Genomic DNA, 14792 nt, shown 5'->3' on the forward strand with positions numbered 1-14792 from the left:
ATAACTGGGGTTCACGGGAAGTTTCACACGCGATAGGCCCTGTGCGAGTGGGGTACTTGTATAACTGGGGTTCGCGGGAAGTTTCACACGCGATAGGCCCTGTGCGAGTGGGGTACGTGTATAACTGGGGTTCGCGGGAAGTTTCACACGCGCTTGGCCCTGTTCGAGTGGGGTACGTGTATAACTGGGGTTCGTGGGAAGCTTCACACGCAATTGGAGCGGGGTATGTGTATTTCGGGGGTTTGCGGGAAGTTTCACACGCGATTGGCCCTGTGTGAGTGGGGTATGTGTATAACTGGGGTTCGTGGGAAGTTTCACACACGATTGGAGCGGGGCATGTGTATTTCGGGGGTTCGTTGGAAGTTTCACATGCGATAGGCCCTGTGCGAGTGGGGTACGTATATTACTGGTGTTTGCGGGAAGTTTCACACGCGATAGGCCCTGTGCAAGTGGGGTACGTGTATAACTGGGGTGCGCGGAAAGTTTCACACGCGATAGGCCCTGTGCGAGTGGGGTACTTGTATTTCTGGGGTTCGCAGGGAATTTCAAACGCGGTAGGCCCTGTGCGAGCGGGGCACGTGTAATACTGGGGTTCGCAGGGATTTTCACATGCGGTAGGCCCTGTGCGAGCAGGGCATGTGTAATTCTGGGGTTCACCGGGAGTTTCACACGCGGTAGGCACTGTGCGAGTGGGGTACGTGTATTACTGGGGTTCGCGGGAAGTTTCACACGCGATAGACCCTGTGTGAGTGGGGTACGCATATTACTGGGGTTCGCAGGAAGTTTCACACGTGATAGGCCCTGTGCTAGTGGGGTACGTGTATTACTGGCGTTCGTGGGAAGTTTCACATGCGATAGGCCCTGTGCGAGTGGGGTACGTGTATAACTGGGGTTCACAGGAAGTTTCACATGCGATAGGCCCTGTACGAGTGGGGTACGTGCATAACTGGGGTTTGTGGGAACTTTCACACGCAATAGCCCCTGTGCGAGTGGGGTACGTGTATTACTGGGGTTCGCGGGAAGTTTCACACGCAATAGGCCCTGTGCGAGTGGGGTACGTGTATAACTGGGGTTCGGGGGAATTTTCACACGCGATAGGCCCTGTGCGAGTGGGGTACGTGTATAACTGGGGTTCGCGGGAAGTCTCACACGCGATAGGCCCTGTGTGAGTGGGGTACGTGTATAACTGGGGTAGCAGGAAGTTTCACACGCGATTGGAGCAGGGTATGTGTATTTCAGGGGTTTGCTGGAATTTTCACACGCGATAGGCCCTGTGCGAGTGGGGTACGTGTATTACTGAGGTTCGTGGGAAGTTTCACACGCGATTGGCCCTCTGCGAGTGGGGTACATGTATGACAGGGGTTCGTGGAAAGTTTGACACGCGATAGGCCCTGTGCGAGTGGGGTACGTGCATAACTGGGGTTCATGGGAATTTTCACACGTGATAGGCCCTGTGCGAGTGGGGTACGTGTATTACTGGGGTTCGCTGGAAGTTTCACACGTAATAGGCCCTGTGCGAGTGGGGTACGTGTATTGCTGGGGTTTGTGGGAAGTTTCACACGCGATAGGCCCTGTGCGAGTCGGGTACGTGTATAACTGGGGTTCGCAGGAAGTTTCACACGCAATTGGAGCGGGGTCTGTGTATTTCAGGGGTTCGCTGGAATTTTCACACGTGATATTCCCTGTGCGAGTGGGGTACGTGTATTACTGAGGTTTGTGGGAAGTTTCAAACGCGATTGGCCCTGTGCGAGTGGGGTACGTGTATAACTGGGATCCGTGGGAAATTTCACACACGATTGGAGCGGGGTATGTGTATTTCGGGGGTTCGTTGGAAGTTTCACATGAGATAGGCCCTGTGCGAGTGGGGTACGTGTATTACTGGTGTTTGCGGGAAGTTTCACATGCGATAGGCCCTGTGCGAGTGGGGTACATGTATAACTGGGGTCCACGGGAAGTTTCACACGTGATAGGCCCTGTGCGAGTGGGGTACGTGTATAACTGGGGTCCGCGGGAAGTTTCACACGCGATTGGCCCTGTGCGAGTGGGGTACGTGTATAACTGGGGTCCGCGGGAAGTTTCACACGTGATAGGCCCTGTGCGAGTGGGGTACGTGTATAACTGGGGTTCATGGGAAGTTACACACGCGATTGGCCCTGTGCGAGTGGGGTACGTGTATAACTGGGGTTCGTGGGAAGTTTCACACGCGATTGGAGCGGGGTATGTGTATTTCGGGGGTTTGTTGGAAGTTTCACATGCAATAGGCCCTGTGCGAGTGGGGTACGTGTATTACTGGGGTTCGCAGGAAGTTTCACACGTGATTGGAGTGGGGTACGTGTATTTCGGGGGTTCGCTGGAATTTTCACACGCGATTGGCCCTGTGCGTGTGGGGTACGTGTATATCTGGGGTTTGCGGGAAGTTTCACACGCGATTGGCCCTGTGCGAGTGGGGTATGTGTATAACTGGGGTTCATGGGAAGTTTCGCACACGATTGGAGCGGGGTATGTGTATTTCGGGGGTTCGTTGGAAGTTTCACATGCGATAGGCCCTGTGCGAGTTGGGTACGTATATTACTGGTGTTTGCGGGAAGTTTCACACGCGATAGGCCCTGTGTACGTGGGGTACGTGTATTTCTGGGGTTCGCGGGTAGTTTCACACGTGGTAGGACCTGTGCGAGCGGGGTACGTGTATTTCTGGGGTTCGCGGGGAATTTCATACGCGGTAGGCCCTGTGCGAGCGGGGCACGTGTAATACTGGGGTTGCAGGGATTTTCACATGCGGTAGGCCCTGTGCGAGCGGGGCATGTGTAATTCTGGGTTTCACTGGGAGTTTCACACGCGGTAGGCACTGTGCGAGTGGGGTATGTGTATTACTGGGGTTCGCGGGAAGTTTCACACGCGATAGATCCTGTGTGAGTGGGGTACGCATATTACTGGGGTTCGCAGGAAGTTTCACACGTAATAGGCCCTGTGCTAGTGGGGTACGTGTATAACTGGGTTCACAGGAAGTTTCACATGCGATAGGCGCTGTACGAGTGGGGTACGTGCATAACTGGGGTTTGTGGGAATTTTCACACGCAATAGGCCCTGTTGCAGTGGGGTACGCGTATTACTGGGGTTCGCGGGAAGTTTCACACGCAATAGGCCCTGTGCGAGAGGGGTACGTGTATAACTGGGGTTCGCAGGAATTTTCACACGCGATAGGCCCTGTGCGAGTGGGGTACGTGTATTGCTGGGTTTTGTGGGAAGATTCACATGCGATTGGCCCTGTGCGAGTGGGGTACGTGTATAACTGGGGTTCGCGGGAAGTTTCCCACGCGATAGGCCCTGTGCGAGTGGGGTACGTGTATAACTGGGGTTCGCGGGAAGTCTCACACGCGATAGGCCCTGTGCGAGTGGGGTACGTGTATAACTGGGGTTCGCAGGAAGTTTCACATGCGATTGGAGCAGGGTACGTGTATTTCAAGGGTTTGCTGGAATTTTCACACGCGATAGGCCCTGTGCGAGTGGGGTACGTGTATTACTGAGGTTCGTGGGAAGTTTCACACGCGATTGGCCCTCTGCGAGTGGGGTACGTGTATAACTGGGGTTCGTGGAAAGTTTCACACGCGATAGGCCCTGTGTACGTGGGGTACGTGTATTTCTGGGGTTCGCGGGTAGTTTCACACGTGGTAGGACCTGTGCGAGCGGGGTACGTGTATTTCTGGGGTTCGCGGGGAATTTCATACGCGGTAGGCCCTGTGCGAGCGGGGCACGTGTAATACTGGGGTTTCAGGGATTTTCACATGCGGTAGGCCCTGTGCGAGCGGGGCATGTGTAATTCTGGGGTTCACCGGGAGTTTCACACGCGGTAGGCACTGTGCGAGTGGGGTATGTGTATTACTGGGGTTCGCGGGAAGTTTCACATGCGATAGACCCTGTGTGAGTGGGGTACGCATATTACTGGGGTTCGCAGGAAGTTTCACACGTACTAGGCCCTGTGCTAGTGGGGTACGTGTATTACTGGCGTTCGTGGGAAGTTTCACACGCGATAGGCCCTGTGCGAGTGGGGTACGTGTATAACTGGGTTCACAGGACGTTTCACATGCGATAGGCGCTGTACGAGTGGGGTACGTGCATAACTGGGGTTTGTGGGAATTTTCACACGCAATAGGCCCTGTTGCAGTGGGGTACGCGTATTACTGGGGTTCGCAGGAAGTTTCACACGCAATAGGCCCTGTGCGAGTGGGGTACGTGTATTGCTGGGTTTTGTGGGAAGATTCACATTCGATAGGCGCTGTACGAGTGGGGTACGTGCATAACTGGGGTTTGTGGGAATTTTCACACGCAATAGGCCCTGTTGCAGTGGGGTACGCGTATTACTGGGGTTCGCGGGAAGTTTCACACGCAATAGGCCCTGTGCGAGTGGGGTACGTGTATTGCTGGGTTTTGTGGGAAGATTCACATGCGATTGGCCCTGTGCGAGTGGGGTACGTGTGTAACTGGGGTTCGCGGGAAGTTTCACACGCGATAGGCCCTGTGTGAGTGGGGTACGTGTATAACTGGGGTTCGCGGGAAGTCTCACACGCGATAGGCCCTGTGCGAGTGGGGTACGTGTATAACTGGGGTTCGCAGGAATTTTCACACGCGATTGGAGCAGGGTACGTGTATTTCAAGGGTTTGCTGGAATTTTCACACGCGATAGGCCCTGTGCGAGTGGGGTACGTGTATTACTGAGGTTCGTGGGAAGTTTCACACGCGATTGGCCCTGTGCGAGTGGGGTACGTGCATAACTGGGGTTCATGGGAATTTTCACATGCAATAGGCCCTGTGCGAGTGGGGTACGTGTATTACTGGGGTTCGCTGGAAGTTTCACATGTAATAGGCCCTGTGCGAGTGGTGTACGTGTATAACTGGTGTTCGCGGGAATGTTCACACGCGATAGGCCCTGTGCGAGTGGGGTACGTGTATTGCTGGGGTTTGTGGGAAGTTTCACACGCGATTGGCCCTGTGCGAGTGGGGTACGTGTATAACTGGGGTTTGCAGGAAGTTTCACACGCGATAGGCGCTGTGCGAGTGGGGTCCGTGTATAACTGGGGTTCGCAGGAAGTTTCACACGCAATTGGAGCGGGGTACGTGTATTTCAGGGGTTCGCTGGAATTTTCACATGAGATAGGCCCTGTGCGAGTGCGGTACGTGTATTACTGAAGTTCGTGGGAAGTTTCAAACGCGATTGGCCCTGTGCGAGTGGGGTACGTGTATAACTGGGGTTCGCGGGAAGTTTCACATGCGATAGGCCCTGTGCGAGTGGGGTACGTGCATAACTGGGGTTCATGGGAATTTTCACATGCAATAGGCCCTGTGCGAGTGGGGTACGTGTATTAATGGGGTTCGCTGGAAGTTTCACACGTAATAGGCCCTGTGCGAGTGGTGTACGTGTATAACTGGTGTTCGCGGGAATGTTCACACGCGATAGGCCCTGTGCGAGTGGGGTACGTGTATTGCTGGGGTTTGTGGGAAGTTTCACATGCGATTGGCCCTGTGCGAGTGGGGTACGTGTATAACTGGGATTTGCGGGAAGTTTCACACGCGATAGGCCCTGTGCGAGTGGGGTACGTGTATAACTGGGGTTCGCAGGAAGTTTCACACGCAATTGGAGCGGGGTACGTGTAATTCAGGGGTTCGCTGGAATTTTCACATGAGATAGGCCCTGTGCGAGTGCGGTACGTGTATTACTGAAGTTCGTGGGAAGTTTCAAACGCGATTGGCCCTGTGCGCGTGGGGTACGTGTATAACTGGGGTTCGCGGGAAGTTTCACATGCGATAGGCCCTGTGTGAGTGGGGTACGTGTATAACTGGGGTCCGCGGGAAGTTTCACACGTGATAGGCCCTTTGCGAGTGGGGTACGTGTATAACTGGGGTCCGTGGGAAATTTCACTCGCGATTGGAGCGGGGTATGTGTATTTCGGGGGTTCGTTGGAAGTTTCACATGCGATAGGCCCTGTGCGAGTGGGGTACGTGTATAACTGGGGTCCGCAGGAAGTTTCACACGTGATAGGCCCTGTGCGAGTGGGGTACGTGTATAACTGGGGTCCGTGGGAAGTTTCACACGCGATTGGCCCTGTGCGAGTGGGGTACGTGTATAACTGGGGTCAGCGGGAAGTTTCACACATGATAGGCCCTGTGCGAGTGGGGTACGTGCATAACTGGGGTTCATGGAAAGTTTCACACGCGATTGGCCCTGTGCGAGTGGGGTACGTGTATAACTGGGGTTCGTGGGAAGTTTAACACGCGATTGGAGCGGGGTATGTGTATTTCGGGGTTTGTTGGAAGTTTCACATGCGATAGGCCCTGTGCGAGTGGGGTACGTGTATTACTGGTGTTTGCGGGAAGTTTCACACGCGATTGGAGCGGGGTATGTGTATTTCGGGGGTTCGTTGGAAGTTTCACATGCGATAGGCCCTGTGCGAGTGGGGTACGTGTATAACTGGGGTCCGCAGGAAGTTTCACACGTGATAGGCCCTGTGCAAGTGGGGTACGTGTATAACTGGGGTTCGCGGGAAGTTTCACACGCGATAGGCCCTGTGCGAGTGGGGTACGTGTATAACTGGGGTTCGCGGGAAGTTTCACACGCGATAGGCCCTGTGCGAGTGGGGTTACGTGTATAACTGGGGTTTGTGGTAAGTTTCATACGCGATTGGAGCGGGGTATGTGTATTTCGGGGGTTCGTTGGAAGTTTCACATGCGATAGGCCCTGTGCGAGTGGGGTACATGTATTACTGGTGTTTGCGGGAAGTTTCACAAGGGATAGGCCCTGTGTAAGTGGGGTACGTGTATTTCTGGGGTTCGCGCATAGTTTCGCACGTGGCAGGACCTGTGCGAGCGGGGTACGCGTATTTCTGGGGTTCGCTGGGATTTTCACATGCGGTAGGCCCTGTGCGAGCAGTGCATGTGTAATTCTGGGGTTCACTGGGAGTTTCACACGCGGTAGGCACTGTGCGAGTGGGGTACGTGTATTACTGGGGTTCGCGGGAAGTTTCACACGCGATAGACCCTGTGTGAGTGGGGTACGCATCTTACTGGGGTTCCCGGGAAGTTTCACACGCGATAGGCCCTGTGCGAGTGGGGTACGTGCATTACTGGGGTTCGTGGGAAGTTTAACGCGCGATAGGCCCTGTGCGAGTGGGGTACGTGTATAACTGGGGTTCACAGGAAGTTTCACACGCGATAGGCCCTGTGCGAGTGGGGTACGTGCATAACTGTGGTTCGTGGTAATTTTCACACACGATAGGCCCTGTGCTAGTGGGGTACGTGTATTACTGGGGTTCGCGGGAAGTTTCACACGCAATAAGCCCTGTGCGAGTGGGGTACGTGTATAACTGGGGTTTGTGGGAATTTTCACACGCAATAGGCCCTGTGCGAGAGGGGTACGTGTATTGCTGGGGTTTGTGGGAAGTTTCACACGCGATTGGCCCTGTGCGAGTGGGGTACGTGTATAACTGGGGTTCGCGGGAAGTTTCACACGCGATAGGCCCTATGCGAGTGGGGTACGTTTATAACTGGGGTTCGCAGGAAGTTTCACACGCGATTGGAGTGGGGTACGTGTATTTCAGGGGTTCGCTGGAATTTTCACACGCGATAGGCCCTGTGCGAGTAGGGTACGTCTATTATTGAAGTTCGTGGGAAGTTTCACATGCGATTGGCCCTGTGCGAGTGGGTACGTGTATAACTGGGGTTCGCGGGAAGTTTCACACGCGATAGACCCTGTGTGAGTGGGGTACGTGTATTACTGGCGTTCGTGGGAAGTTTCACACGCGATAGGCCCTGTGCGAGTGGGGTACGTGTATAACTGGGGTTCACAGGAAGTTTCACATGCGATAGGCCCTGTACGAGTGGGGTACGTACATAACTGGGGTTTGTGGGAATTTTCACACGCAATAGGCCCTGTGCGAGTGGGGTACGTGTATTACTGGGGTTCGGGGGAAGTTTCACACGCAATAGGCCCTGTGCGAGTGGGGTACGTGTATAACTGGGGTCCGCGGGAAGTTTCACACGTGATAGGCCCTGTGCGAGTGGGGTACGTGTATAACTGGGGTCCGTGGGAAATTTCACTCGCGATTGGAGCGGGGTATGTGTATTTTGGGGGTTCGTTGGAAGTTTCACATGCGATAGGCCCTGTGCGAGTGGGGTACGTGTATAACTGGGGTCCGCAGGAAGTTTCACACGTGATAGGCCCTGTGCGAGTGGGGTACGTGTATAACTGGGGTCCGTGGGAAGTTTCACACGCGATTGGCCCTGTGCGAGTGGGGTACGTGTATAACTGGGGTCCGCGGGAAGTTTCACACATGATAGGCCCTGTGCGAGTGGGGTACGTGCATAACTGGGGTTCATGGAAAGTTTCACACGCGATTGGCCCTGTGCGAGTGGGGTACGTGTATAACTGGGGTTCGTGGGAAGTTTAACACGCGATTGGAGCGGGGTATGTGTATTTCGGGGTTTGTTGGAAGTTTCACATGCGATAGGCCCTGTGCGAGTGGGGTACGTGTATTACTGGTGTTTGCGGGAAGTTTCACACGCGATTGGAGCGGGGTATGTGTATTTCGGGGGTTCGTTGGAAGTTTCACATGCGATAGGCCCTGTGCGAGTGGGGTACGTGTATAACTGGGGTCCGCAGGAAGTTTCACACGTGATAGGCCCTGTGCAAGTGGGGTACGTGTATAACTGGGGTTCGCGGGAAGTTTCACACGCGATAGGCCCTGTGCGAGTGGGGTACGTGTATAACTGGGGTTCGCGGGAAGTTTCACACGCGATAGGTCCTGTGCGAGTGGGGTTACGTGTATAACTGGGGTTTGTGGTAAGTTTCATACGCGATTGGAGCGGGGTATGTGTATTTCGGGGGTTCGTTGGAAGTTTCACATGCGATAGGCCCTGTGCGAGTGGGGTACATGTATTACTGGTGTTTGCTGGAAGTTTCACAAGGGATAGGCCCTGTGTAAGTGGGGTACGTGTATTTCTGGGGTTCGCGCATAGTTTCGCACGTGGCAGGACCTGTGCGAGCGGGGTACGCGTATTTCTGGGGTTCGCTGGGATTTTCACATGCGGTAGGCCCTGTGCGAGCAGTGCATGTGTAATTCTGGGGTTCACTGGGAGTTTCACACGCGGTAGGCACTGTGCGAGTGGGGTACGTGTATTACTGGGGTTCGCGGGAAGTTTCACACGCGATAGACCCTGTGTGAGTGGGGTACGCATCTTACTGGGGTTCCCGGGAAGTTTCACACGCGATAGGCCCTGTGCGAGTGGGGTACGTGCATTACTGGGGTTCGTGGGAAGTTTAACACGCGATAGGCCCTGTGCGAGTGGGGTACGTGTATAACTGGGGTTCACAGGAAGTTTCACACGCGATAGGCCCTGTGCGAGTGGGGTACGTGCATAACTGTGGTTCGTGGTAATTTTCACACACGATAGGCCCTGTGCTAGTGGGGTACGTGTATTACTGGGGTTCGCGGGAAGTTTCACACGCAATAAGCCCTGTGCGAGTGGGGTACGTGTATAACTGGGGTTTGTGGGAATTTTCACACGCAATAGGCCCTGTGCGAGAGGGGTACGTGTATTGCTGGGGTTTGTGGGAAGTTTCACACGCGATTGGCCCTGTGCGAGTGGGGTACGTGTATAACTGGGGTTCGCGGGAAGTTTCACACGCGATAGGCCCTATGCGAGTGGGGTACGTTTATAACTGGGGTTCGCAGGAAGTTTCACACGCGATTGGAGTGGGGTACGTGTATTTCAGGGGTTCGCTGGAATTTTCACACGCGATAGGCCCTGTGCGAGTAGGGTACGTCTATTATTGAAGTTCGTGGGAAGTTTCACATGCGATTGGCCCTGTGCGAGTGGGTACGTGTATAACTGGGGTTCGCGGGAAGTTTCACACGCGATAGACCCTGTGCGAGTGGGGTACGTGTATAACTGGGGTTCACAGGAAGTTTCACATGCGATAGGCCCTGTACGAGTGGGGTACGTACATAACTGGGGTTTGTGGGAATTTTCACACGCAATAGGCCCTGTGCGAGTGGGGTACGTGTATTACTGGGGTTCGGGGGAAGTTTCACACGCAATAGGCCCTGTGCGAGTGGGGTACGTGTATAACTGGGGTTCGCAGGAATTTTCACACGCGATAGGCCCTGTGCGAGTGGGGTACATGTATTGCTGGGGTTTGTGGGAAGTTTCACACGCGATTGGCCCTGTGCGAGTGGGGTACGTGTATAACTGGGGTTCGCGGGAAGTTTCACACGCGATAGGCCTTGTGCGAGTGGGGTACGTGTATAACTGGGGTTCGCGGGAAGTCCCACACATGATAGGCCCTGTGCGAGTGGGGTACGTGTATAACTGGGGTTCACAGGAAGTTTCACACGCGATTGGAGCAGGGTACGTGTATTTCAAGGGTTTGCTGGAATTTTCACACGCGATAGGCCCTGTGCGAGTGGGGTACGTGTATAACTGGGATCCGCGGGAAGTTTCACACGTGATAGGCCCTGTGCACGTGGGGTACGTGTATAACTGGGGTCCGCGGGAAGTTTCACACGCGATAGGCGCTGTGCGAGTGGGGTACGTGCATAACTGGGGTCCGCGGGAAGTTTCACACGTGATAGGCCCTGTGCGAGTGGGGTACGTGTATAACTGGGGTTCATTGGAAGTTTCACACGCGATTGGCCCTGTGTGAGTGGGGTACGTGTATAACTGGGGTTCGTGGGAAGTTTAGCACGCGATTGGAGCGGGGTATGTGTATTTCGTGGTTTGTTGGAAGTTTCACATGCGATAGGCCCTGTGCGAGTGGGGTACGTGTATTACTGGTGTTTGCGGGAAGTTTCACACGCGATAGGCCCTGTGCAAGTGGGGTACGTGTATAACTGAGGTTCGCGGGAAGTTTCACATTCGATAGGCCCTGTGCGAGTGGGGTACATGTATAACTGGGGTTCGTGGGAAGTTTCACACGCGATAGGCCCTGTGCGAGTGGGGTTACGTGTATAACTGGGGTTCGTGGTAAGTTTCATACGCGATTGGAGCGGGGTATGTATATTTCGGGGGTTCGTTGGAAGTTTCACATGCGATAGGCCCTGTGCAAGTGGGGAACGTGTATTACTGGTGTTTGCGGGAAGTTTCACACGCGATTGGCCCTCTGCGAGTGGGGTACATGTATAACTGGGGTTCGTGGAAAGTTTCACACGCGATAGGCCCTGTGTAAGTGGGGTACGTGTATTTCTGGGGTTCGTGGATAGTTTCACACGTGGTAGGACCTGTGCGAGCGGGGTACGTGTATTTCTGGGGTTCGCTGGGATTTTCACATGCGGTAGGCCCTGTGCGAGCAGTGCATGTGTAATTCTGGGGTTCACTGGGAGTTTCACACGCGGTAGGCACTGTGCCAGTGGGGTTCGTGTATTACTGGGGTTCGCGGGAAGTTTCACACGCGATAGACCCTGTGTGAGTGGGGTACGCATCTTACTTGGGTTCCCGGGAAGTTTCACACGCGATAGGCCCTGTGCGAGTGGGGTACGTGTATAACTGGGGTCCGCGGGAAGTTTCACAAGCGATTGGCCCTGTGCGAGTGGGGTACGTGTATAACTGGGGTCCGCGGGAAGTTTCACACGTGATAGGCCCTGTGCGAGTGGGGTACCTGTATAACTGGGGTTCATTGGAAGTTTCACATGCGATTGGCCCTGTGCGAGTGGGGTACGTGTATTACTGGTGTTTGCGGGAAGTTTCACACGCGATAGGCCCTGTGCGAGTGGGGTACGTGTATAACTGGGGTTCGCGGGAAGTCTCACACGCGATAGGCCCTGTGCGAGTGGGGTACGTGTATAACTGAGGTTCGCGGGAAGTTTCACACGCGATTGGAGCAGGGTATGTGTATTTCAAGGGTTTGCTGGAATTTTCACACGCGATAGGCCCTGTGCGAGTGGGGTACGTGTATTACTGAGGTTCGTGGGAAGTTTCACACGCGATTGGCCCTTTGCGAGTGGGGTACGTGTATAACTGGGGTTCGTGGAAAGTTTCACACGTGATAGGCCCTGTGCGAGTGGGGTACGTACATAACTGGGGTTCATGGGAATTTTCACACGCGATAGGCCCTGTGCGAGTGGGGTACGTGTATTACTGGGGTTCGCGGGAATTTTCACATGCGATAGGCCCTGTGCGAGTGTGGTACGTGTATTGCTGTGGATTGTGGGAAGTTTCACGCACAATTGGCCCTGTGCGAGTGGGGTACGTGTATAACTGGGGTTTGCGGGAAGTTTCACACGCGATAGGCCCTGTGCGAATGGGGTACGTGTATAATTGGGGTTCGCAGGAAGTTTCACACGCAATTGGAGCGGGGTACGTGTATTTCAGGGGTTTGCTGGAATTATCACATGAGATAGGCCCTGTGTGAGTGGGGTACGTGTATTACTGAAGTTCGTGGGAAGTTTCAAACGCGATTGGCCCTGTGCGAGTGGGGTACGTGTATAACTGGGGTTCGCGGGAAGTTTCACATGCGATAGGCCCTGTGCGAGTGGGGTACCTGTATAACTGGGGTCCGCGGGAAGTTTCACACGTGATAGGCCCTGTGCGAGTGGGGTACGTGTATAACTGGGGTCCATGGGAAATTTCACTCGCGATTGGAGCGGGGTATGTGTATTTCGGGGGTTCGTTGGAAGTTTCACATGCGATAGGCCCTGTGCGAGTGGGGTACGTGTATAACTGGGATCCGCGGGAAGTTTCACACGTGATAGGCCCTGTGCACGTGGGGTACGTGTATAACTGGGGTCCGCGGGAAGTTTCACACGCGATTGGCCCTGTGCGAGTGGGGTACGTGTATAACTGGGGTCCGCGGGAAGTTTCACACGTGATAGGCCCTGTGCGAGTGGGGTACGTGTATAACTGGGGTTCATTGGAAGTTTCACACGCGATTGGCCCTGTGCGAGTGGGGTACGTGTATAACTGGGGTTCGTGGGAAGTTTAACACGCGATTGGAGCGGGGTATGTGTATTTCGGGGTTTGCGGGAAGTTTCACACGCGATAGGCCCTGTGCAAGTGGGGTACGTGTATAACTGGGGTTCGCGGGAAGTTTTACACGCGATAGGCCCTGTGCGAGTGGGGTACGTGTATAACTGGGGTTCGCGGGAAGTTTCACACGCGATAGGCCCTGTGCGAGTGGGGTTACATGTATAACTGGGGTTCGTGGTAAGTTTCATACGCGATTGGAGCGGGGTATGTGTATTTCGGGGGTTCGTTGGAAGTTTCACATGCGATTGGCCCTTTGCGAGTGGGGTACGTGTATAACTGGGGTTCGCGGAAAGTTTCACACGTGATAGGCCCTGTGCGAGTGGGGTACGTACATAACTGGGGTTCATGGGAATTTTCACACGCGATAGGCCCTGTGCGAGTGGGGTACGTGTATTACTGGGGTTCGCGGGAATTTTCACACGCGATAGGCCCTGTGCGAGTGTGGTACGTGTATTGCTGTGGATTGTGGGAAGTTTCACGCACAATTGGCCCTGTGCGAGTGGGGTACGTGTATAACTGGGGTTTGCGGGAAGTTTCACACGCGATAGGCCCTGTGCAAATGGGGTACGTGTATAATTGGGGTTCGCAGGAAGTTTCACACGCAATTGGAGCGGGGTACGTGTATTTCAGGGGTTTGCTGGAATTATCACATGAGATAGGCCCTGTGCGAGTGGGGTACGTGTATTACTGAAGTTCGTGGGAAGTTTCAAACGCGATTGGCCCTGTGCGAGTGGGGTACGTGTATAACTGGGGTTCGCGGGAAGTTTCACATGCGATAGGCCCTGTGCGAGTGGGGTACCTGTATAACTGGGGTCCGCGGGAAGTTTCACACGTGATAGGCCCTGTGCGAGTGGGGTACGTGTATAACTGGGGTCCATGGGAAATTTCACTCGCGATTGGAGCGGGGTATGTGTATTTCGGGGGTTCGTTGGAAGTTTCACATGCGATAGGCCCTGTGCGAGTGGGGTACGTGTATAACTGGGATCCGCGGGAAGTTTCACACGTGATAGGCCCTGTGCACGTGGGGTACGTGTATAACTGGGGTCCGCGGGAAGTTTCACACGCGATTGGCCCTGTGCGAGTGGGGTACGTGTATAACTGGGGTCCGCGGGAAGTTTCACACGTGATAGGCCCTGTGCGAGTGGGGTACGTGTATAACTGGGGTTCATTGGAAGTTTCACACGCGATTGGCCCTGTGCGAGTGGGGTACGTGTATAACTGGGGTTCGTGGGAAGTTTAACACGCGATTGGAGCGGGGTATGTGTATTTCGGGGTTTGCGGGAAGTTTCACACGCGATAGGCCCTGTGCAAGTGGGGTACGTGTATAACTGGGGTTCGCAGGAAGTTTTACACGCGATAGGCCCTGTGCGAGTGGGGTACGTGTATAACTGGGGTTCGCGGGAAGTTTCACACGCGATAGGCCCTGTGCGAGTGGGGTTACATGTATAACTGGCGTTCGTGGTAAGTTTCATACGCGATTGGAGCGGGGTATGTGTATTTCGGGGGTTCGTTGGAAGTTTCACATGCGATAGGCCCTGTGCAAGTGGGGAACGTGTATTACTGGTGTTTGCGGGAAGTTTCACACGCGATTGGCCCTCTGCGAGTGGGGTACATGTATAACTGGGGTTCGTGGAAAGTTTCACACGCGATAGGCCCTGTGTAAGTGGGGTACGTGTATTTCTGGGGTTCGCGGATAGTTTCACACGTGGTAGGACCTGTGCGAGCGGGGTACGTGTATTTCTGGGGTTCGCTGGGATTTTCACATGCGGTAGGCCCTGTGC

The sequence above is a fragment of the Ambystoma mexicanum genome, chromosome 4p, assembly GCF_040938575.1.
Source record: "Ambystoma mexicanum isolate Mex_15411 chromosome 4p, UKY_AmexF1_1, whole genome shotgun sequence".
Classification (NCBI taxonomy): domain Eukaryota; kingdom Metazoa; phylum Chordata; class Amphibia; order Caudata; family Ambystomatidae; genus Ambystoma; species Ambystoma mexicanum.